This window comes from Panulirus ornatus, chromosome 20 (assembly GCF_036320965.1).
Source record: "Panulirus ornatus isolate Po-2019 chromosome 20, ASM3632096v1, whole genome shotgun sequence".
NCBI classification, from domain to species: domain Eukaryota; kingdom Metazoa; phylum Arthropoda; class Malacostraca; order Decapoda; family Palinuridae; genus Panulirus; species Panulirus ornatus.
In genome coordinates this window covers 38,472,125-38,495,341 of record NC_092243.1, presented here as the reverse complement: position 1 = coordinate 38,495,341, position 23,217 = coordinate 38,472,125, and the positions used below count along the sequence as shown (strand labels likewise).

At 42.3% G+C, this 23,217-nt stretch overlaps 1 protein-coding gene across 13 annotated transcripts in view; it reads right to left on the bottom strand.

Annotated features, from left to right (window-relative positions):
• LOC139755950 (uncharacterized) overlaps positions 1-23,217 on the bottom strand; it is a 1,365,710-nt gene that overhangs the window by 242,629 nt on the left and 1,099,864 nt on the right. The gene's annotated exons all lie outside the window — the stretch shown is intronic.

Here is a 23,217-nt window from a genome sequence, read left to right as displayed (position 1 = left end):
GTCTGTTTCTTTGCGTTACCTCGCAAACGCGGGAGATTGCAACAAAGCAAAATAAATAAATAAATAAATAAAAATGTATATTTTGAAATGTTTAGGTATGTATAAGTGCGTGTGTGGATGTTTATGTATATACATGTGTATGTGGATGGGTTTGGCCTTTCTTCATCTGTTTCCTTGAGGTACCTCGCTAATGTGGGAGACAGCGACAAAGTATGATATATATATATATATATATATATATATATATATATATATATATATATATATATATATATATATATATAGGAAAAGACAACAAAGGCCACATTCGTTCACACTCAGTCTCTAGCTATCATGAATAATGCACCATAATCACAGCTCCATTTCCACATCTAGACCACACAAAATTTTCCATGGTTTACCCAAGACGTTTCACATGCCCTGGTTCAATCCACTGACAGAATGTCGACCCCGGTATACCACATCACTCCAATTCACTCTATTGCTTGCACACCATTCACCCTCCAGTATGTTTAGGCCTGATCGCTCAAAATCTTTTTCACTCCATCCTTCCACCTCCAATTTGGTCTCCCACTTCTCGTTCCCTCCACCTCTGACACATATATCCTCTTTGTCAATCTTTCCTCACTCATTCTCTCCATGTGACCAAACCATTTCAACACACTCTCTTCTGCTCTCTCAACCACATTCTTTTCATTACCACATATCTCTCTTACCCTTTCATTACTTATTCGATCAAAGCACCTCACACCACATATTGTCCTCAAACATCTCATTTCCAACACATCTACCTTCCTCAGCACAACCCCATTTATAGCCCATGCCTCACAACCATGTAACATTGTTAGAACCACTATTCCTTCAAACATACCCAGTTTTCTCTCCGAGATAAAACATTCTCGCCTTTCACACATTCTTGAATGCTCCCAGAACCTTTACCCCCTCCCCTACTCTGTGACTCACTTCCGCTTCCACGGTTTCATCCACTGCTAAATCCACTCCTAGATATCTAAAACACTTCACTTCCTCCAGTTTTTCTCTATTCAAACTCACCTCCGAATTTACTTGTCCCCCAATGCTACTGAGCCTAATAACCTTGCTCTTATTCACATTTACGCTCAGCTTTCTTCTTTCACACACATTACCAAACTCAGTCACCAGCTTCTGCAGTTTCTCACCCAAATCAGCCACCAGTGCTGTATCATCAGAGAACAACTGACTCACTTTCCAAGCTCTTGCATCCACAACAGACTGCATACTTGCCCCTCTCTTCAAAACTCTTGGAGATGTTTGCTCTGAAGAATGCATGTGAGAAATACTTAGAAAAACAGATAGATTTGTATTTAGCATTTATGGATCTGGAGAAGGCACATGTTACAGTTGATTGACATGTTTTGTGGAAGCTTTTTAGAGTACACAGTGTGTGAGGTAAGCTGTTAGAAGCATTGAAAATTTTTTACCAAGATGTACAGCATGTGTACGAGTAGGAATGTTGGTTTGCCGCAGGGGTGTGTGATGTCCCCATGGTTGTTTAATTTGTTTATGGATGGAGTGGTTAGGGAGGTAAATGCAAGAGCTTTGGAGAGAAGGGTGAGTATGCAGTCTGTTGTGGATGAGAGGTATTGGGAGGTGTGTCAGTTGTTCTTTTCCGATGATACAACTCTAGTGACTGATTCGGGTGAGAAACTGCAGAGGTTGGTGACTGAGTTTGGAAAAGTGTGTGAAAGAAGAAAGTTGAGAGAAAATGTGGATAAGAGCAAGGTTATTAGGTTCAGCAGGCTTGAGTGAAATGTTAATTGGGATGTAGGTTTAAATGGAGAAAAACTGGAGGAAGTGTCTTAGATATCTGGGACCTGGAGCAATGAAGAATGCGTGGAAAGAGAAAACATTATCTCAGAGAGCAAAAATGGAAATGTCAGAAGGAATAGTAGTTCCAACAATGTTATATGGTTGCAAGGCATGGACTATAGATAGGGTTGTACGAAGTAGGGTGGATGTATTGGAAATGAAATGTTTGAGGACAATATGTGGTGTGAGGTGGTTTGATCGAGTAAGTAATGAAAGGGTAAGAGAGATGTGTGGTAATAGGAAGAGTGTGGTTGAGAGAATAGAGGAGGGCATGTTAAAATGGCTTGTAAATATGGAGAGAATGAATAACGAACGATTGACAAAAAGGATATATGTGTCTGAGGTGAAAGGAACAAGAAGTGGGAGACCAATTTGGTTTGGAGGTAGAAGGATGGAGTGAAAAAGATTTTGAGCGATCAGGGCCTGAACATACAGGAGGGTGAGAGGTGTGCAAGGAGTGAACTGGAACAATGTCGTATACCGGGAATAATGTGCTGTCAGTGGATTGAACCAGTGCATGTGAAGCATCTGAGGTAAAACATGGAAAGGTCTGTGAGACCTGGATGTGGAGAGGGAGCTGTGGCTTCGGTGCATTACATATGAAAGCTAGAGATTGAGTGTGACAAATGTAGCCTTTTTTGTCTGTTTTCCTGGTGTTGCCTCACTGAAGTGGAGGTAGCGACGCTATTTCCTGTGTGGCGGGGTAGCAACAGGAATGGATGAAGGCAAGCAAGTATGAATATGTACATGTGTATATATGTATATTTCTGGGTATGTGTGTGTATATGTTTGCAGATGTTGATATGTATATGTATATATATCACATACAAACCTCCAACAGCCAGGATCGAACCCACGACCCCTGTGCCACAGGCGGGAGGTTTGTATGTTCTATGAAGGTGCACGTTCATATGCACTTTATTCGTATTCACATACCTCCGTGTTGTACAGATAGGTTCGGCAAAATGCTATCTGCTGGCTATGTGCGCCTGTTGGGAAATAACCAGTGTAGACCCCGTTGCTCACCAATGTGAGATGAAGGGTATTCAAGTACATAGTATTTGAATAGTTATTTCCTATTAGCCAGGCCCATAGCCTAGTAGTAGCATTCCCACCTGTCGCACAGGGGTCCCGGGTTTGATCCTGGCTGTTGGAGGTTTGTATGTTCTATGAAGGTGCGTGTTCATATGCACTTTATTCGCATGTATGTATATGTGTGTGTATGGGCATTAAATGTGTACATATGAGTATATGTATACATGTATATCCCTGGGGATAGGGGAGAAAGAATACTTCCCACACATTCCTCACGTGTCATAGAAGGCAACTGAAGGGGAGAGGAGCGGGGGGCTAAAAACCCTCCCCTCCTTGTATTTTAACTTTCTAAAAGAAGAAACAGAAGAAGGAGTCACATGGGGAGTGCTCATCCTCCTCGAACGCTCAGATTGGGGTGTCTAGATGTGTGTGGATGTAACAAAGATGAGAAATACGGAGAGATAGGTAGTATGTTTGAGGAAAGGAACCTGGATGTTTTGGCTCTGAGTGAAACAAAGCTCAAGGGTAAAGGGGAAGAGTGGTTTGGGAATGTTTTGGGAGTAAAGTTAGGGGTTTCTGAGAAGACAAGAGCAAGGGAAGGAGTAGCACTACTCCTGAAACAAAAGTGGTGGGAGTATGTGATAAAGTGTAAGAAAGTAAAGTCTACATTGATATGGGTAAAACTGAAAGTGGATGGGTGATTACTGGTGCGTAAACACCTGGGCATGAGAAGAAAGATCATGAGAGGCAAGTGTTTTGGGAGCAGCTGAGTCAGTGTGTTAGTAGTTTTGATGCACGAGACCGGGTTATAGTGATGGGGAATTTGAATGCAATGTGGTAGTTGAAGGAATAATCAGTGTACATGGGGTGTTCAGTGTCGTAAATGAAAATGGTGATGAGCTTATAGATTCGTGAGCTGAAAAAGGACTGGTGATTGGAAATACCTGGTTTAAAAAGAGAGATATACATAAGTATACATATGTAAGAAGGAGAGATGGCCAGAGAGCGTTATTGGATTACGTGTTAATTGATAGGCGCATGAAAGAGAGACTATTGGATGTTAATGTGCTGAGAGGTGCAACTGGACGGACGTCTAATCATTATCTTGTGGAGGCGAAGGTGAAGATTTGTAGAGGTTTTCAGCTTGGGAAGGAGACTTGTGTGAGGAAGTACCAGGAGAGGCTGAGTGCAGAATGCAAAAAGGTGAGAGCAAAGGGCGCAAGGGGAGTGGGGGAGGAATGGGATGTATTTAGGGAAGCAGTGATGGCTTGCGCAAAAGATGCTTGTGGCATGAGAAGCGTGGGAGGTGGGCAGATTAGAAAGGGTAGTGAGTGGTGGCATGAAGAAGTAAGAGTATTAGTGAAAGAGAAGAGAGAGGCATTTGGATGATATTTGCAGAGAAATAGTGTAAATGACTGGGAGATATATAAAAGAAAGAAGCAGGAGGTCAAGAGAAAGGCACAAGGGGTGAAAAAGGGGGCAAATGAGAGTTGGGGTGAGAGAGTGGTGAGAGAGTATCATTAAATTTTAGGGAGAATAAAAAGATGTTCTGGAAGGAGGTAAATAAAGTGCATAAGACAAGAGAACAAATGGGAACATCAGTTAAGGGAGCAAATGGGGAGGTAATAACAAGTAGTGGTGATGTGAGGAGATGGAGAGAGTATTTTGAAGGTTTGTTGAATGTGTTAGATGATAGAATGGTAGATATAGGGTGTTTTGGTTGAGGTGGTGTGCGAAGTGAGAGGGTTAGGAAGAATGATTTGGTAAACAGACAAGAGGTAGTGAAAGCTTTGTGGAAGATGAAAGCCGGCAAGGCAGTGCATTTGGATGGTACTGCAGTGGAATTTATCAAAAAAGGGGGTGACTGTATTGTCGAGTGGTTGGTAAGGATATCTGATGTATGTATGACTCATGGTGAAGTACCTGAGGATTGGTGGAATGCATGCATAGTGCCATTGTACAAAGGCAAAGGGGATAAGGGTGAGTGCTCAAATTACAGAGATATAAGTTTGTTAAGTATTCCTGGGAAATTATATGGGAGGGTATTGATTGAGCGGGTGAAGGCATGTACAGAGCATCAGATTGGGGAAGCACAGTGTAGTTTCAGAAGTGGTAGAATATTTGTGGATCAGGTGTTTCCTTTGAAGAATGTATGGGAGAAATACTTAGAAAAACAAATGGATTTGTATGGAGCATTTATGGATCTGGAGAAAGCATACGACGGAGTTGATAGAGATACTCTGTGGAAGGTACTAAGAGTATATGGTGCGGGAGGAAAGTTGCTAGAAGCAGTGAAACGTTTTTATCGAGGATGTAAGGCATGTGTATGAATAGGAAGAGAGGAAAGTGATTGGTTCTCAGTGAACGACGGTGTGTGCCAGGGGTGCGTGATGTCTCCATGGTTGTTTGATTTGTTTATGGATGGGGTTGTTAGGGAGGTGAATACAAGAGTTTAGGAGAGATGTGCAAGTATGCAGTCTGTTGAGGATGAGAGGGCTTGGGAAGTGAGTCAGTTGTTGTTCGTTGATGATACAGTGCTGTTGGCTGATTTGGGTGAGAAACTGCAGAAGCTGGTGACAGTTTGGTAAAGTGTGTGAAAGAAAAAAGCTGAGAGTAAATGTGAATAAGAGAAAGGATATTAGGTACAGTAGGGTTGAGGGACAAGTGAACTGGGAGATAAGTTTGAATGGAGAAAAACTGGAGGAAGTGAAGTGTTTTGGATATCTGGGAGTGGTTTTGGCAGTGGACGGAACCATGGAAGTGGAAGTGAGTCACAGGGTTGGAGAGGGGGTGAAAGTTCTACGAGCATTGAAAAATGTGTGGGAGGTTTTATCTCGGAAAGCAAAAATGGGTATGTTTGAAGGAATAGTAGTTCCAACAATGTTGTATGGTTGCGAGGCATGGGCTACAGATAGGACTGTGTGCAGAAAGGTGGATGTGTTGGAAATGAGATGTCTGAGAACAATATGAGGTAATAAAAAGAGTGTGGTTGAGAGAGCAGAAGAGGGTGTTTTGAAATGGTTTCGTCACATGGGGAGAATGGATGAGGAAAGATTAACAAAGAGGATATATATGTCAGAGGTGGAGGGAACGAGGAGAAGTGGGAGACCAAATTGGAGGTGGACGGATGGAGTGAAAAAGATTTTGAGCGATTGGGGCCTGAACATGCAGGAGGGTGAAAGGCATGCAAGGAATAGAGTGAATTGGAACGATGTGGTATACCGGAGTCGACATGCTGTCAATGGAATGAACCAGTTCATATATATATCTATTTATTTATTTATTTATTTATTATACTTTGTCACTGTCTCCCGTGTTAGCGAGGTAGCGCAAGGAAACAGATGAAAGAATGGCCCAACCCACCCACATACACATGTATATACATACACGTCCACACACGTACATATACATACCTATAAATCTCAATGTACACATATATATACACACACAGACATATACATATATACACATGTACATAATTCATAGTTTGCCCGTATTCATTCACATCGCCACCCCGCCACACATGAAATAACAACCCCTTCCCCCCACATGTGCGTGAGGTAGCGCTAGGAAAAGACAACAAAGGCCACATTCGTTCACACTCAGTCTCAAGCTGTCATGTATATTGCACCAAAACCACAGCTCCCTTTCCACATCCAGGACCCACAGAGCTTTCCATGGTTTACCCTAGACGCTTCACCTGCCCTGGTTCAATCCATTGACAGCACATTGACCCTGGTATTCCACGTCGTTCCAATTCACACTATTCCTTGCACGCCTTTCACCCTCCTGCATGTTCAGGCCCCAATCACTCAAAATCTTTTTCACTCCATCTTTCCACCTCCAATTTGGTCTCCCACTTCTTGTTCCCTCCACCTCTGACACATATATCCTCTTTGTCAATCTTTCCTCACTCATTCTCTCCATGTGACCAAACTATTTCAAAACACCCTCTTCTGCTCTCTCAACCACACTCTTTTTATTATCACACATCTCTCTTACCCTTTCATTACTTACTTGATCAAACCACCTCACACCACATATTGTCCTCAAACATCTCATTTCCAGCACATCCACCCTCCTCCGCAAAACTCTATCTATAGCCCACACCTCGCAACCATATATCATTGTTGGAGCCACTATTCCTTCAAACATGCACATTTTTGCTTTCCAAGATAACGTTCTTGACTTCCACATATTCTTCAATGCTCTCAGAACTTTTGCCCCCTCCCCCACCCTATGATTCACTTCCACTTCCATGGTTCCATCTGCTGCCAAATCCACTCCCAGATATCTAAAAAACCTCACTTCCTCCAGTTTTTCTCCATTCAAACTTACCTTCCAATTGACTTGTCCCTCAACCCTACTGTACCTAATAACCTTGCTCTTATTCACATTTACTTTCAGCTTTCTTCTTTCCCACACTCTACCAAACTCAGTCACCAGCTTCTGCAGTTTCTCACCTAAATCAGCTACCAGTGCTGTATCATCAGCGAACAACTGACTCACTTCCCAAGCTCTCTCATCTACAAGAGACTGCATACTTGCTCCTCTTTCCAAAACTTCTGCATTCACCTCCCTAACAACTCCATCCATAAACAAATTAAACAACCATGGAGACATCACACACACTTGCCGCAAACCAACATTCACTGAGAACCAATCACTCACCTCTCTTCCTACACGTACACATGCCTTACATCCTTGATAGAAACTTTTTACTGCTTCTAACAACTTGCCTCCCACACCATACATTCTTAATACCTTCCACAGAGCATCTCTATCAACTCTTATCATATGCCTACTCCAGATCCATAAATGCTACATACAAATCCATCTGCTTTTCTAAGTATTTCTCACATACATTCTTCAAAGCAAACACCTGATCCACACATCCTCTACCACTTCTGAAACCACACTTCTCTTCCCCAATCTGATGTTCTGTACATGCCTTCACCCTTTCAATCAATACCCTCCCATATAATTTAACAAGAATACTCAACAAACTTATACCTCTGTAATTTGAGCACTCACTTTTATCCCCTTTGCCTTTGTACATTGGCACTATGCAAGCATTCCGCCAATCCTTAGGCACCTCACCATGAGTCATACATACATTAAATAATCTTACCAACCAGCCAAGAATACAGTTACCCCCTTTTTTTAATAGATTCAACTGCAATACCATCCAAACCCAGTGCCTTGCCGGCTTTCATCTTCCGCAAAGCTTTTACTACCTCTTCTCTGTTTACCAAATCATGTATATATATTATTATTTTATTATTATTTTGCTTTGTCGCTGTCTCCCGCATTAGCAAGGTAGCGCAAGGAAACAGACGAAAGAATGGCCTAACCCGCCCACATACACATGTATATACATACACGTCCACACACACAAATATACTTACCTATACATCTCAATGGACACATATATATACATACACAGACATATACATATATACACATGTACATAATTCATACTGTCTGCCTTTATTTGTTCCCATCACCACCTCGCCAGACATGGAATAACAACCCCCTCCCCCCTCATGTGTGCGAGGTAGCGATAGGAAAAGACACCAAAGGCCGAATTCGTTCACACTCAGTCTCTAGCTGCCATGTAATAATGCAACGAAACCATAGCTCCCTTTCCACATCCAGGCCCCACACAACTTTACAATGTATATATATATATATATATCATCCCTGGGGATAGGGGAGAAAGAATACTTCCCACGTATTCCCTGCGTGTCGTAGAAGGCGACTAAAAGGGGAGGGAGCGGGTGGCTGGAAATCCTCCCCTTTCTGGTTTTTTTTAATTTTCCAAAAGAAGGAACAGAGAAGGGGGTCAGGTGAGGATATTCTCTCTAAGGCCCAGTTCTCTGTTCTTAACGCTACCTTGCTAACGCGGGAAATGGCAAATAGTATGAAAAAAAATATATATTCATATATATATATATATATATATATATATATATATATATATATATATATATATATATATTTTTTTTTTTATACTTTGTCGCTGTCTCCCGCGTTTGCGAGGTAGCGCAAGGAAACAGACGAAAGAAATGGCCCAACCCCCCCCATACACATGTACATACCATCGTCCACACACGCAAATATACATACCTACACAGCTTTCCATGGTTTACCCCAGACGCTTCACATGCCTTGATTCAATCCACTGACAGCACGTCAACCCCGGTATACCACATCGCTCCAATTCACTCTATTCCTTGCCCTCCTTCACCCTCCTGCATGTTCAGGCCCCGATCACACAAAATCTTTTTCACTCCATCTTTCCACCTCCAATTTGGTCTCCCTCTTCTCCTTGCTCCCTCCACCTCCGACACATATATCCTCTTGGTCAATCTTTCCTCACTCATCCTCTCCATGTGCCAAACCACTTCAAAACACCCTCTTCTGCTCTCTCAACCACGCTCTTTTTATTTCCACACATCTCTCTTACCCTTACGTTACTCACTCGATCAAACCACCTCACACCACACATTGTCCTCAAACATCTCATTTCCAGCACATCCATCCTCCTGCGCACAACTCTATCCATAGCCCACGCCTCGCAACCATACAACATTGTTGGAACCACTATTCCTTCAAACATACACATTTTTGCTTTCCGAGATAATGTTCTCGACTTCCACACATTCTTCAAGGCCCCCAGAATTTTCGCCCCCTCCCCCACCCTATGATCCACTTCCGCTTCCATGGTTCCATCCGCTGCCAGATCCATTCCCAGATATCTAAAACACTTCACTTCCTCCAGTTTTCCTCCATTCAAACTAACCTCCCAATTGACTTGACCCTCAACCCTACTGTACCTAATAACCTTGCTCTTATTCACATTTACTCTTAACTTTCTTCTTCCACACACTTTACCAAACTCAGTCACCAGCTTCTGCAGTTTCTCGCATGAATCAGCCACCAACGCTGTATCATCAGCGAACAACAAGTGACTCACTTCCCAAGCTCTCTCATCCCCAACAGACTTCATACTTGCCCCCTTTCCAAAACTCTTGCATTTACCTCCCTAACAACCCCATCCATAAACAAATTAAACAACCATGGAGACATCACACACCCCTGCCGCAAACCTACATTCACTGAGAACCAATCACTTTCCTCTCTTCCTACACGTACACATGCCTTACATCCTCGATAAAAACTTTTCACTGCTTCTAACAACTTTCCTCCCACACCATATATTCTTAATACCTTCCACAGAGCATCTCTATCAACTCTATCATATGCCTTCTCCAGATCCATAAATGCTACATACAAATCCATTTTATATATATATATATATATATATATATATATATATATATATATATATATACAGAAGCTGGTGACTGAGTTTGGTAAAGTGTGTGAAAGAAGAAAGTTAAGAGTAAATGTGAATAGGAGCAAGGTTATTAGGTACAGTAGTGTTGAGGGCCAAGTCAATTGGGAGGTAAGTTTGAATGGAGAAAAACTGGAGGAAGTAAAGTGTTTTAGATATCTGGGAGTGGATCTGGCAGCGGATGGAACCATGGAAGCGGAAGTGGATCATAGGGTGGGGGAGGGGGCGAAAATCCTGGGAGCCTTGAAGAATGTGTGGAAGTCGAGAACATTATCTCGGAAAGCAAAAATGGGTATGTTTGAAGGAATAGTGGTTCCAACAATGTTGTATGGTTGCGAGGCGTGGGCTATGGATAGAGTTGTGCGCAGAAGGATGGATGTGCTGGAAATGAGATGTTTGAGGACAATGTGAGGTATGAGGTGGTTTGATCGAGTAAGTAACGTAAGGGTAAGAGAGATGTGTGGAAATAAAAAGAGCGTGGTTGAGAGAGCAGAGAGGGTGTTTTGAAATGGTTTGGGCACATGGAGAGAATGAGTGAGGAAAGATTGACCAAGAGGATATATGTGTCGGAGGTGGAGGGAACGAGGAGAAGTGGGAGACCAAATTGGAGGTGGAAAGATGGAGTGAAAAAGATTTTGTGTGATCGGGGCCTGAACATGCAGGAGGGTGAAAGGAGGGCAAGGAATAGAGTGAATTGGATCGATGTGGTATACCGGGGTTGACGTGCTGTCAGTGGATTGAATCAGGGCATGTGAAGCATCTGGGGTAAACCATGGAAAGCTGTGTAGGTATGTATATTTGCGTGTGTGGACGTATGTATATACATGTATATCTGGGTGGGTTGGGCCATTTCTGTCGTCTGTTTCCTTGCGCTACCTCACAAACGTGGGAGACAGCGACAAAGCATAAAAAAAAAAAAAAAATTATTTATTATTTTGCTTTGTCGCTGTCTCCCGCATTTGCGAGGTAGCGCAAGGAAACAGACGAAAGAAATGGCCCAACCCACCCCCCCTACACATGTATATACATACACGTCCACACACGCAAATATACATACCCATACACCTAAATGTACACATATATATATTCACACAGAGACACATACATATATACACATGCACACAATTCACACTGTCTGCATTTATTTATTCCCATCGCCACCTCGCCACACATGGAATAACATCCCCCTCCCCCCTCATGTGTGTGAGGTACCGCTAGGAAAAGACAACAAAGGCCCCATTCGTTCACACTCAGTCTCTAGCTGTCATGCAATAATACCCGAAACCACAGCTCCCTTTCCACATCCAGGCCCCACAGAACTTTACATGGTTTACCCCAGACGCTTCACATACCCTGATTCAATCCATTGACAGCACGTCGAACCCGGTATACCACATCGATCCAATATATATATATATATACATATATATATATATATATATATATATATATATATATATATATATATATATATATATTTTTTTTTTTTTTTTTTATACTTTGTAGCTGTCTCCCGCGTTTGCGAGGTAGCACAAGGAAACAGACGAAAGAAATGGCCCCCCCCCATACACATGTATATACATACGTCCACACACGCAAATATACATACCTACACAGCTTTCCATGGTTTACCCCAGACGCTTCACATGCCTTGATTCAATCCACTGACAGCACGTCAACCCCGGTATACCACATCGCTCCAATTCACTCTATTCCTTGCCCTCCTTTCACCCTCCTGCATGTTCAGGCCCCGATCACACAAAATCTTTTTCACTCCATCTTTCCACCTCCAATTTGGTCTTCCTCTTCTCCTCGTTCCCTCCACCTCCGACACATATATCCTCTTGCTCAATCTTTCCTCACTCATGCTCTCCATGTGCCCAAACCATTTCAAAACACCCTCTTCTGCTCTCTCAACCATGCTCTTTTTATTTCCACACATCTCTCTAACCCTTATGTTACTTACTCGATCAAACCACCTCACACCACACATTGTCCTCATACATCTCATTTCCAGCACATCCATCCTCCTGCGCACAACTCTATCCATAGCCCACGCCTCGCAACCATACAACATTGTTGGAACCACTATTCCTTCAAACATACCCATTTTTGCTTTCCGAGATAATGTTCTCGACTTCCACACATTCTTCAAGGCCCCCAGAATTTTCACCCCCTCCCCCACCCTATGATCCACTTCCGCTTCCATGGTTCCATCCGCTGCCAGATCCACTCCCAGATATCTAAAACACTTCACTTCCTCCAGTTTTTCTCCATTCAAACTCACCTCCCAATTGATTTGACCCTCATATATATAATTATAATTATATGGGAGGGTATTGATTGAGAGGGTGAAGGCATGTACAGAGCATCAGATTGGGGAAGAGCAGTGTGGTTTCAGAAGTGGTAGAGGATGTGTGGATCAGGTGTTTGCTTTGAAGAATGTATGTGAGAAATACTTAGAAAAGCAAATGGATTTGTATGTAGCATTTATGGATCTGGAGAAGGCATATGATAGAGTTGATAGAGATGCTCTGTGGAAGGTATTAAGAATATATGGTGTGGGAGGCAAGTTGTTAGAAGCAGTGAAAAGTCTTTATCGAGGATGTAAGGCATGTGTACGTGTAGGAAAAGAGGAAAGTGATTGGTTCTCAGTGAATGTAGGTTTGCGGCAGGGGTGTGTGATGTCTCCATGGTTGTTTAATTTGTTTATGGATGGGGTTGTTAGGGAGGTGAATGCAAGAGTTTTGGAAAGAGGGGCAAGTATGAAGTCTGTTGGGGATGAGAGAGCTTGGGAAGTGAGTCAGCTTTTGTTCGCTGATGATACAGCGCTGGTGGCTGATTCATGTGAGAAACTGCAGAAGTTGGTGACTGAGTTTGGTAAAGTGTGTGAAAGAAGAAAGTTAAGAGTAAATGTGAATAAGAGCAAGGTTATTAGGTACAGTAGGGTTGAGGGTCAATTCAATTGGGAGGTGAGTTTGAATGGAGAAAAACTGGAGGAAGTGAAGTGTTTTAGATATCTGGGAGTGGATCTGGCAGCGGATGGAACCATGGAAGCGGAAGTGGATCATAGGGTGGGGGAGGGGGTGAAAATTCTGGGGGCCTTGAAGAATGTGTGGAAGTCGAGAACATTATCTCGGAAAGCAAAAATGGGTATGTTTGAAGGAATAGTGGTTCCAACAATGTTGTATGGTTGCGAGGCGTGGACTATGGATAGAGTTGTGCGCATGAGGATGGATGTGCTGGAAATGAGATGTTTGAGGACAATGTGTGGTGTGAGGTGGTTTGATCGAGTAAGTAACGTAGGGGTAAGAGAGATGTGTGGAAATAAAAAGAGCGTGGTTGAGAGAGCAGAAGAGGGTGTTTTGAAATGGTTTGGTCACATGGAGAGAATGAGTGAGGAAAGATTGACCAAGAGGATATATGTGTCGGAGGTGGAGGGAACGAGGAGAAGAGGGAGACCAAATTGGAGGTGGAAAGATGGAGTGAAAAAGATTTTGTGTGATCGGGGCCTGAACATGCAGGAGGGTGAAAGGAGGGCAAAGAATAGAGTGAATTGGAGCGATGTGGTATACCGGGGTTGACGTGCTGTCAGTGGATTGAATCAAGGCATGTGTATGGGGGCGGGTTGGGCCATTTCTTTCGTCTGTTTCCTTGCGCTACCTCGCAAACACGGGAGACAGCAAAAAAAAAAAAAAAAAAAAAAAAAAATATATATATATATATATATATATATATATATATATATATATATATATATATATATATATATATATATATATATTATCCCTGGGGATAGGGGATTAAGAATACTTCCCACGTATTCCCTGCGTGTCGTAGAAGGCGACTAAAAGGGGAGGGAGCGGGGGGCTGGAAATCCTCCCCTCTCGTTTTTTTTTTTAATTTTCCAAAAGAAGGAACAGAGAATTGGGCCAGGTGAGGGTATTCCCTCAAAGGCCCAGTCCTCTGTTCTTAATGGCTACCTCGCTAACGCGGGAAATGGCGAATAGTTTAAAAGAAGAAAAGAAATATATATATATATATATATATATATATATATATATATATATATATATATATATATATATATATATATTTTTTTATACTTTGTTGCTGTCTCCCGCGTTTGCGAGGTAGCGCAAGGAAACAGACGAAAGAAATGGCCCAACCCCCCCATACACATGTATATACATACGTCCACACACGCAAATATACATACCTACACAGCATTCCATGGCTTACCCCAGACGCTTCACATGACTTGATTCAATCCACTGACAGCACGTCAACCCCGGTATACCACATCGCTCCAATTCACTCTATTCCTTGCCCTCCTTTCACCCTCCTGCATGTTCAGGCCCCGATCACACAAAATCTTTTTCACTCCATCTTTCCACCTCCAATTTGGTCTCCCTCTTCTCCTTGTTCCCTCCACCTCCTACACATATACCCTCTTGGTCAATCTTTCCTCACTCATCCTCTCCATGTGCCCAAACCACTTCAAAACACCCTCTTCTGCTCTCTCAACCACGCTCTTTTTATTTCCACACATCTCTCTTACCCTTACGTTACTCACTCGATCAAACCACCTCACACCACACATTGTCCTCAAACATCTCATTTCCAGCACATCCATCCTCCTGCGCACAACTCTATCCATAGCCCACGCCTCGCAACCATACAACATTGTTGGAACCACTATTCCTTCAAACATACCCATTTTTGCTTTCCGAGATAATGTTCTCGACTTCCACACATTCTTCAAGGCCCCCAGAATTTTCGCCCCCTCCCCCACCCTATGATCCACTTCCGCTTCCATGGTTCCATCCGCTGCCAGATCCACTCCCAGATATCTAAAACACTTCACTTCCTCCAGTTTTTCTCGATTCAAACTAACCTCCCAATTGACTTGACCCTCAACCCTACTGTACCTAATAACCTTGCTCTTATTCACATTTACTCTTAACTTTCTTCTTCCACACACTTTACCAAACTCAGTCACCAGCTTCTGCAGTTTCTCGCATGAATCAGCCACCAACGCTGTATCATCAGCGAACAACAAGTGACTCACTTCCCAAGCTCTCTCATCCCCAACACACTTCATACTTGCCCCCTTTCCAAAACTCTTGCATTTACCTCCCTAACAACCCCATCCATAAACAAATTAAACAACCATGGAGACATCACACACCCCTGCCGCAAACCTACATTCACTGAGAACCAATCACTTTCCTCTCTTCCTACACGTACACATGCCTTACATCCTCGATAAAAACTTTTCACTGCTTCTAACAACTTACCTCCCACACCATATATTCTTAATACCTTCCACAGAGCATCTCTATCAACTCTATCATATGCCTTCTCCAGATCCATAAATGCTACATACAAATCCATTTTATATATATATATATATATATATATATATATATATATATATATATATATATACAGAAGCTGGTGACTGAGTTTGGTAAAGTGTGTGAAAGAAGAAAGTTAAGAGTAAATGTGAATAGGAGCAAGGTTATTAGGTACAGTAGTGTTGAGGGCCAAGTCAATTGGGAGGTAAGTTTGAATGGAGAAAAACTGGAGGAAGTAAAGTGTTTTAGATATCTGGGAGTGGATCTGGCAGCGGATGGAACCATGGAAGCGGAAGTGGATCATAGGGTGGGGGAGGGGGGCGAAAATCCTGGGAGCCTTGAAGAATGTGTGGAAGTCGAGAACATTATCTCGGAAAGCAAAAATGGGTATGTTTGAAGGAATAGTGGTTCCAACAATGTTGTATGGTTGCGAGGCGTGGGCTATGGATAGAGTTGTGCGCAGAAGGATGGATGTGCTGGAAATGAGATGTTTGAGGACAATGTGAGGTATGAGGTGGTTTGATCGAGTAAGTAACGTAAGGGTAAGAGAGATGTGTGGAAATAAAAAGAGCGTGGTTGAGAGAGCAGAGGAGGGTGTTTTGAAATGGTTTGGGCACATGGAGAGAATGAGTGAGGAAAGATTGACCAAGAGGATATATGTGTCGGAGGTGGAGGGAACGAGGAGAAGTGGGAGACCAAATTGGAGGTGGAAAGATGGAGTGAAAAAGATTTTGTGTGATCGGGGCCTGAACATGCAGGAGGGTGAAAGGAGGGCAAGGAATAGAGTGAATTGGATCGATGTGGTATACCGGGGTTGACGTGCTGTCAGTGGATTGAATCAGGGCATGTGAAGCATCTGGGGTAAACCATGGAAAGCTGTGTAGGTATGTATATTTGCGTGTGTGGACGTATGTATATACATGTATATCTGGGTGGGTTGGGCCATTTCTGTCGTCTGTTTCCTTGCGCTACCTCACAAACGTGGGAGACAGCGACAAAGCATAAAAAAAAAAAAAAAATTATTTATTATTTTGCTTTGTCGCTGTCTCCCGCATTTGCGAGGTAGCGCAAGGAAACAGACGAAAGAAATGGCCCAACCCACCCCCCCTACACATGTATATACATACACGTCCACACACGCAAATATACATACCCATACACCTAAATGTACACATATATATATACACACAGAGACACATACATATATACACATGCACACAATTCACACTGTCTGCATTTATTTATTCCCATCGCCACCTCGCCACACATGGAATAACATCCCCCTCCCCCCTCATGTGTGTGAGGTACCGCTAGGAAAAGACAACAAAGGCCCCATTCGTTCACACTCAGTCTCTAGCTGTCATGCAATAATACCCGAAACCACAGCTCCCTTTCCACATCCAGGCCCCACAGAACTTTACATGGTTTACCCCAGACGCTTCACATGCCCTGATTCAATCCATTGACAGCACGTCGAACCCGGTATACCACATCGATCCAATATATATATATATATACATATATATATATATATATATATATATATATATATATATATATATATATATATATATTTTTTTTTTTTTTTTATACTTTGTCGCTGTCTCCCGCGTTTGCGAGGTAGCACAAGGAAACAGACGAAAGAAATGGCCCCCCCCCCATACACATGTATATACATACGTCCACACACGCAAATATACATACCTACACAGCTTTCCATGGTTTACCCCAGACGCTTCACATGCCTTGATTCAATCCACTGACAGCACGTCAACCCCGGTATACCACATCGCTCCAATTCACTCTATTCCTTGCCCTCCTTTCACCCTCCTGCATGTTCAGGCCCCGATCACACAAAATCTTTTTCACTCCATCTTTCCACCTCCAATTTGGTCTTCCTCTTCTCCTCGTTCCCTCCACCTCCGACACATATATCCTCTTGCTCAATCTTTCCTCACTCATGCTCTCCATGTGCCCAAACCATTTCAAAACACCCTCTTCTGCTCTCTCAACCATGCTCTTTTTATTTCCACACATCTCTCTTACCCTTACGTTACTTACTCGATCAAACCACCTCACACCACACATTGTCCTCATACATCTCATTTCCAGCACATCCATCCTCCTGCGCACAACTCTATCCATAGCCCACGCCTCGCAACCATACAACATTGTTGGAACCACTATTCCTTCAAACATACCCATTTTTGCTTTCCGAGATAATGTTCTCGACTTCCACACATTCTTCAAGGCCCCCAGAATTTTCACCCCCTCCCCCACCCTATGATCCACTTCCGCTTCCATGGTTCCATCCGCTGCCAGATCCACTCCCAGATATCTAAAACACTTCACTTCCTCCAGTTTTTCTCCATTCAAACTCACCTCCCAATTGACTTGACCCTCATATATATAATTATAATTATATGGGAGGGTATTGATTGAGAGGGTGAAGGCATGTACAGAGCATCAGATTGGGGAAGAGCAGTGTGGTTTCAGAAGTGGTAGAGGATGTGTGGATCAGGTGTTTGCTTTGAAGAATGTATGTGAGAAATACTTAGAAAAGCAAATGGATTTGTATGTAGCATTTATGGATCTGGAGAAGGCATATGATAGAGTTGATAGAGATGCTCTGTGGAAGGTATTAAGAATATATGGTGTGGGAGGCAAGTTGTTAGAAGCAGTGAAAAGTCTTTATCGAGGATGTAAGGCATGTGTACGTGTAGGAAGAGAGGAAAGTGATTGGTTCTCAGTGAATGTAGGTCTGCGGCAGGGGTGTGTGATGTCTCCATGGTTGTTTAATTTGTTTATGGATGGGGTTGTTAGGGAGGTGAATGCAAGAGTTTTGGAAAGAGGGGCAAGTATGAAGTCTGTTGGGGATGAGAGAGCTTGGGAAGTGAGTCAGCTTTTGTTCGCTGATGATACAGCGCTGGTGGCTGATTCATGTGAGAAACTGCAGAAGTTGGTGACTGAGTTTGGTAAAGTGTGTGAAAGAAGAAAGTTAAGAGTAAATGTGAATAAGAGCAAGGTTATTAGGTACAGTAGGGTTGAGGGTCAATTCAATTGGGAGGTGAGTTTGAATGGAGAAAAACTGGAGGAAGTGAAGTGTTTTAGATATCTGGGAGTGGATCTGGCAGCGGATGGAACCATGGAAGCGGAAGTGGATCATAGGGTAGGGGAGGGGGCGAAAATTCTGGGAGCCTTGAAGAATGTATGGAAGTCGAGAACATTATCTCGGAAAGCAAAAATGGGTATGTTTGAAGGAATAGTGGTTCCAACAATGTTGTATGGTTGCGAAGCGTGGACTATGGATAGAGTTGTGCGCATGAGGATGGATGTGCTGGAAATGAGATGTTTGAGGACAATGTGTGGTGTGAGGTGGTTTGATCGAGTAAGTAACGTAGGGGTAAGAGAGATGTGTGGAAATAAAAAGAGCGTGGTTGAGAGAGCAGAAGAGGGTGTTTTGAAATGGTTTGGTCACATGGAGAGAATGAGTGAGGAAAGATTGACCAAGAGGATATATGTGTCGGAGGTGGAGGGAACGAGGAGAAGAGGGAGACCAAATTGGAGGTGGAAAGATGGAGTGAAAAAGATTTTGTGTGATCGGGGCCTGAACATGCAGGAGGGTGAAAGGAGGGCAAAGAATAGAGTGAATTGGAGCGATGTGGTATACCGGGGTTGACGTGCTGTCAGTGGATTGAATCAAGGCATGTGTATGGGGGCGGGTTGGGCCATTTCTTTCGTCTGTTTCCTTGCGCTACCTCGCAAACACGGGAGACAGCAAAAAAAAAAAAAAAAAAAAAAAAAAAATATATATATATATATATATATATATATATATATATATATATATATATATATATATATATATATATATATATATATATTATCCCTGGGGATAGGGGATTAAGAATACTTCCCACGTATTCCCTGCGTGTCGTAGAAGGCGACTAAAAGGGGAGGGAGCGGGGGGCTGGAAATCCTCCCCTCTCGTTTTTTTTTTTAATTTTCCAAAAGAAGGAACAGAGAATTGGGCCAGGTGAGGGTATTCCCTCAAAGGCCCAGTCCTCTGTTCTTAATGGTACCTCGCTAACGCGGGAAATGGCGAATAGTTTAAAAGAAGAAAAGAAATATATATATATATATATATATATATATATATATATATATATATATATATATATATATATATATATATATTTTTTTATACTTTGTTGCTGTCTCCCGCGTTTGCGAGGTAGCGCAAGGAAACAGACGAAAGAAATGGCCCAACCCCCCCATACACATGTATATACATACGTCCACACACGCAAATATACATACCTACACAGCATTCCATGGCTTACCCCAGACGCTTCACATGACTTGATTCAATCCACTGACAGCACGTCAACCCCGGTATACCACATCGCTCCAATTCACTCTATTCCTTGCCCTCCTTTCACCCTCCTGCATGTTCAGGCCCCGATCACACAAAATCTTTTTCACTCCATCTTTCCACCTCCAATTTGGTCTCCCTCTTCTCCTTGTTCCCTCCACCTCCTACACATATACCCTCTTGGTCAATCTTTCCTCACTCATCCTCTCCATGTGCCCAAACCACTTCAAAACACCCTCTTCTGCTCTCTCAACCACGCTCTTTTTATTTCCACACATCTCTCTTACCCTTACGTTACTCACTCGATCAAACCACCTCACACCACACATTGTCCTCAAACATCTCATTTCCAGCACATCCATCCCCCTGCGCACAACTCTATCCATAGCCCACGCCTCGCAACCATACAACATATATATATATATATATATATATATATATATATATCCTCCTCAAAGGCTCAGATTGGGGTGTCTGAATTTGTGTGGATGTAACGAAGATGTGAAGAAAGGAAAGATAGGTAGTACATTTGAGGAAAAAATCTTGGATGTTCTGGCTCTGAGTGAAATGAAGCTCAGGGGTAAAGGGGAAGAATGATTTGGTATAGTCTTGGGAGTAAAGTCAGGGGTTGGTGAGAGGACAAGAGCTAAGGAAGGAGTAGCACTACTCCTTAAGCAGGAGTTTTGGAATTTGTGATAGTGTAAGAAAGTAAATTCTAAATTGATGTGGGTAAAACTGAAAGTGGATGGAGAGAGATGGGTGATTATTGGTGCTTAGGCAACATCATGAGAAGAAAGATCATGAGAGGCAAGTGTTTTGGGAGCAGCTGAGTGAGTGTATCAGCAACTTTAGTGGAGGAGACCAGGTATTAGTAATGGGTGATTTAAACATGGTGAGTAATGTAGCAGTTGAAGGTATAATTGGTATAATGGGTATTCCGTGTTGTGAATGGAAATGATAAAGAGCTGGAAAAAGAAACACAGAAGCTTCATGCGCCATAGCCCTTAGGCCTAAATAGCACCCACAGCCTGGCTGGCTGGTATGGTATACTGTTTAGGTACTTGACCAGTGCACTCTTAAACTTTATTGTGGATATCATCCCATTTCTAACAGTAGCTGGAGGTGTGCTGAAGAATCTTGGGTCCTGGACATTTAAGGCGTTCTCTTTTACATGCATACCTCATTGATAACCTGAGAAGTGTTTGGAAATCACCTTCACAGCCTGGGTTGGGCTCAAGCTGCTGGATTGGGTTGTTGGTTGATGAAGCTGTTGGAAGCCACGCCTCTCAGGGCCATACAGCCTGGCTGGTCTAGTGCACATTGTAGGCACTTGTCCAATGTTGAAGAGTCTTGGGCCCTAGATGTTTAGGGTGTTCTCTCTTTTTCTGTATATTGCACCTATGGATTTCAGAAGTTGTATTTTACAAAGTCTTCCATTCCTGTTGTGTAAACTGGGAACCATACTTTCTAGGATTTTCCAAGTATAGATGATGATATACCTTTCCTGTCTGTGCTCCAGAGAATATAGCCTCGGAGATTTCAGCTGTTCCCAGTAATTCATTTCATTTTACCACATCAAAATAAGCTGTGAAAGTTCTTTGAACACTTTGCAAATCCACAATTTCACCCGTCTTATTGGGTTATGTCAAAATGCAACAATATTCAATTTGTGAAAGAATTAGCATTTTAAATAACAATATCACTAGTGTTTCTCTTCTTCTTTTGAAGGTCCATGTGATCCTGCTTAAAATTGTTTTGTATGAGGCAACTACTGTTTTGTTGTGTTTGCTGAAGGTTAGCTCATACCACATTACTCTGAAGTTACATCCACATTACTCATTTGGTTTCGGGAAACATCTGTGTCTGTCTAGTATTTTGTGTTGAATTTGATTTCTTCATTTTCCCCATACTGGAGGGGTTGAAATTTATTTTAATTGAAAAGCATGTTGTTCTTAGCTGTCTGGTTAAAGACGTTGTGTATGTCACTTTGTAGCCTTTCAGCATCATCAATTAATGTGATTTTGATACTTATCCTTGTATCATCTGCAACGGATGATACAGGAGTGTGGCTCGTGTTTGCATCAATGTCATATATAAGAACAAGGAACAGAAAGGATACAAGGACAGTTCTTTGGGGGTCTGAGCTTTCTACTATGGAGGCACTAGAGATGGCCTGGTTTGCAACTATGTAATGGGATATATTACACAAAAGTTGCATATCCATCTCCCAATTTTTCTGGTTATTCCCAATCTTTTGCATTCTATGTACTACGACACCATGGCCAAATTTGTCAAATACTTTTGCAAAGTCTATGTAAATCATGTCATGACTTTCTTTGTTTTTCACAGCCTCAACAATCTTCTCATAATGGTCAAACTACTGAAGGAGGCAAGATCTTTCTACCCCGAAATCATGTCATCCTGGGTTATGTACAGTAAAACTTCTGATATCTGAAATGCTTGGGGGATTCAGCTGTTCCAGATAAGAAACTTTTTGGTTATTTGTAGGTTTTAATAAATCTAATAATTAAGAAATTCTAAAATTCTAAAATATCCTGTATATTTCTATATATTTTACAAAGATAATATACCATTATACATAAGCAACTGATGCCAAAGTCATTCATAAGTGCTGCCTTCCCTAGCCAGCCTCTTGCAAAACTCCTTCTTCTTTTCAAGACTTTAACCATTCTTATTGTGCTTTTTGTGCGACACAGACAGCTTCAAGGACCTGTCAGGCATATGCTGGTGACACTTAGAAGGAGACATCGTCTACAACAGTAATACAGGGTGCACAAAACAGCCAAGTGTGCAAGACCAGCACACAACAATGGGCCACAAACAATATAGGAAAAGTAAACAATCACCAGCACTACAAAACACCAGTTGGTGAGAACACTGGTGCAGTGTAGCGAGGTGCGCGTACAATTTGAAATATTTTCATGTATCCTGTTTAATTTTCAAATTCTTTTTCAGCTAATAGAGGGCTGCCAACTAATACTGAAGAAATCTTTATGAACATTTTGTTGGCTTGAATTATGGATAACAGAGGTTTTACTTAGCTTGTCCACTTTTCAAAGATTTTAATGATGTGTGATGTAAATGTTATTGGTCAATAGCTTTTTGGGATTGCTTAGCTTCAACCTTTCTGGGGTGGGGCCAGTGGGTTACTTTCAGACTTCTTAAGAGATACCAGAACCTAGACTTTTTCTCCAGAAGATAATCAGACATATGTGCTA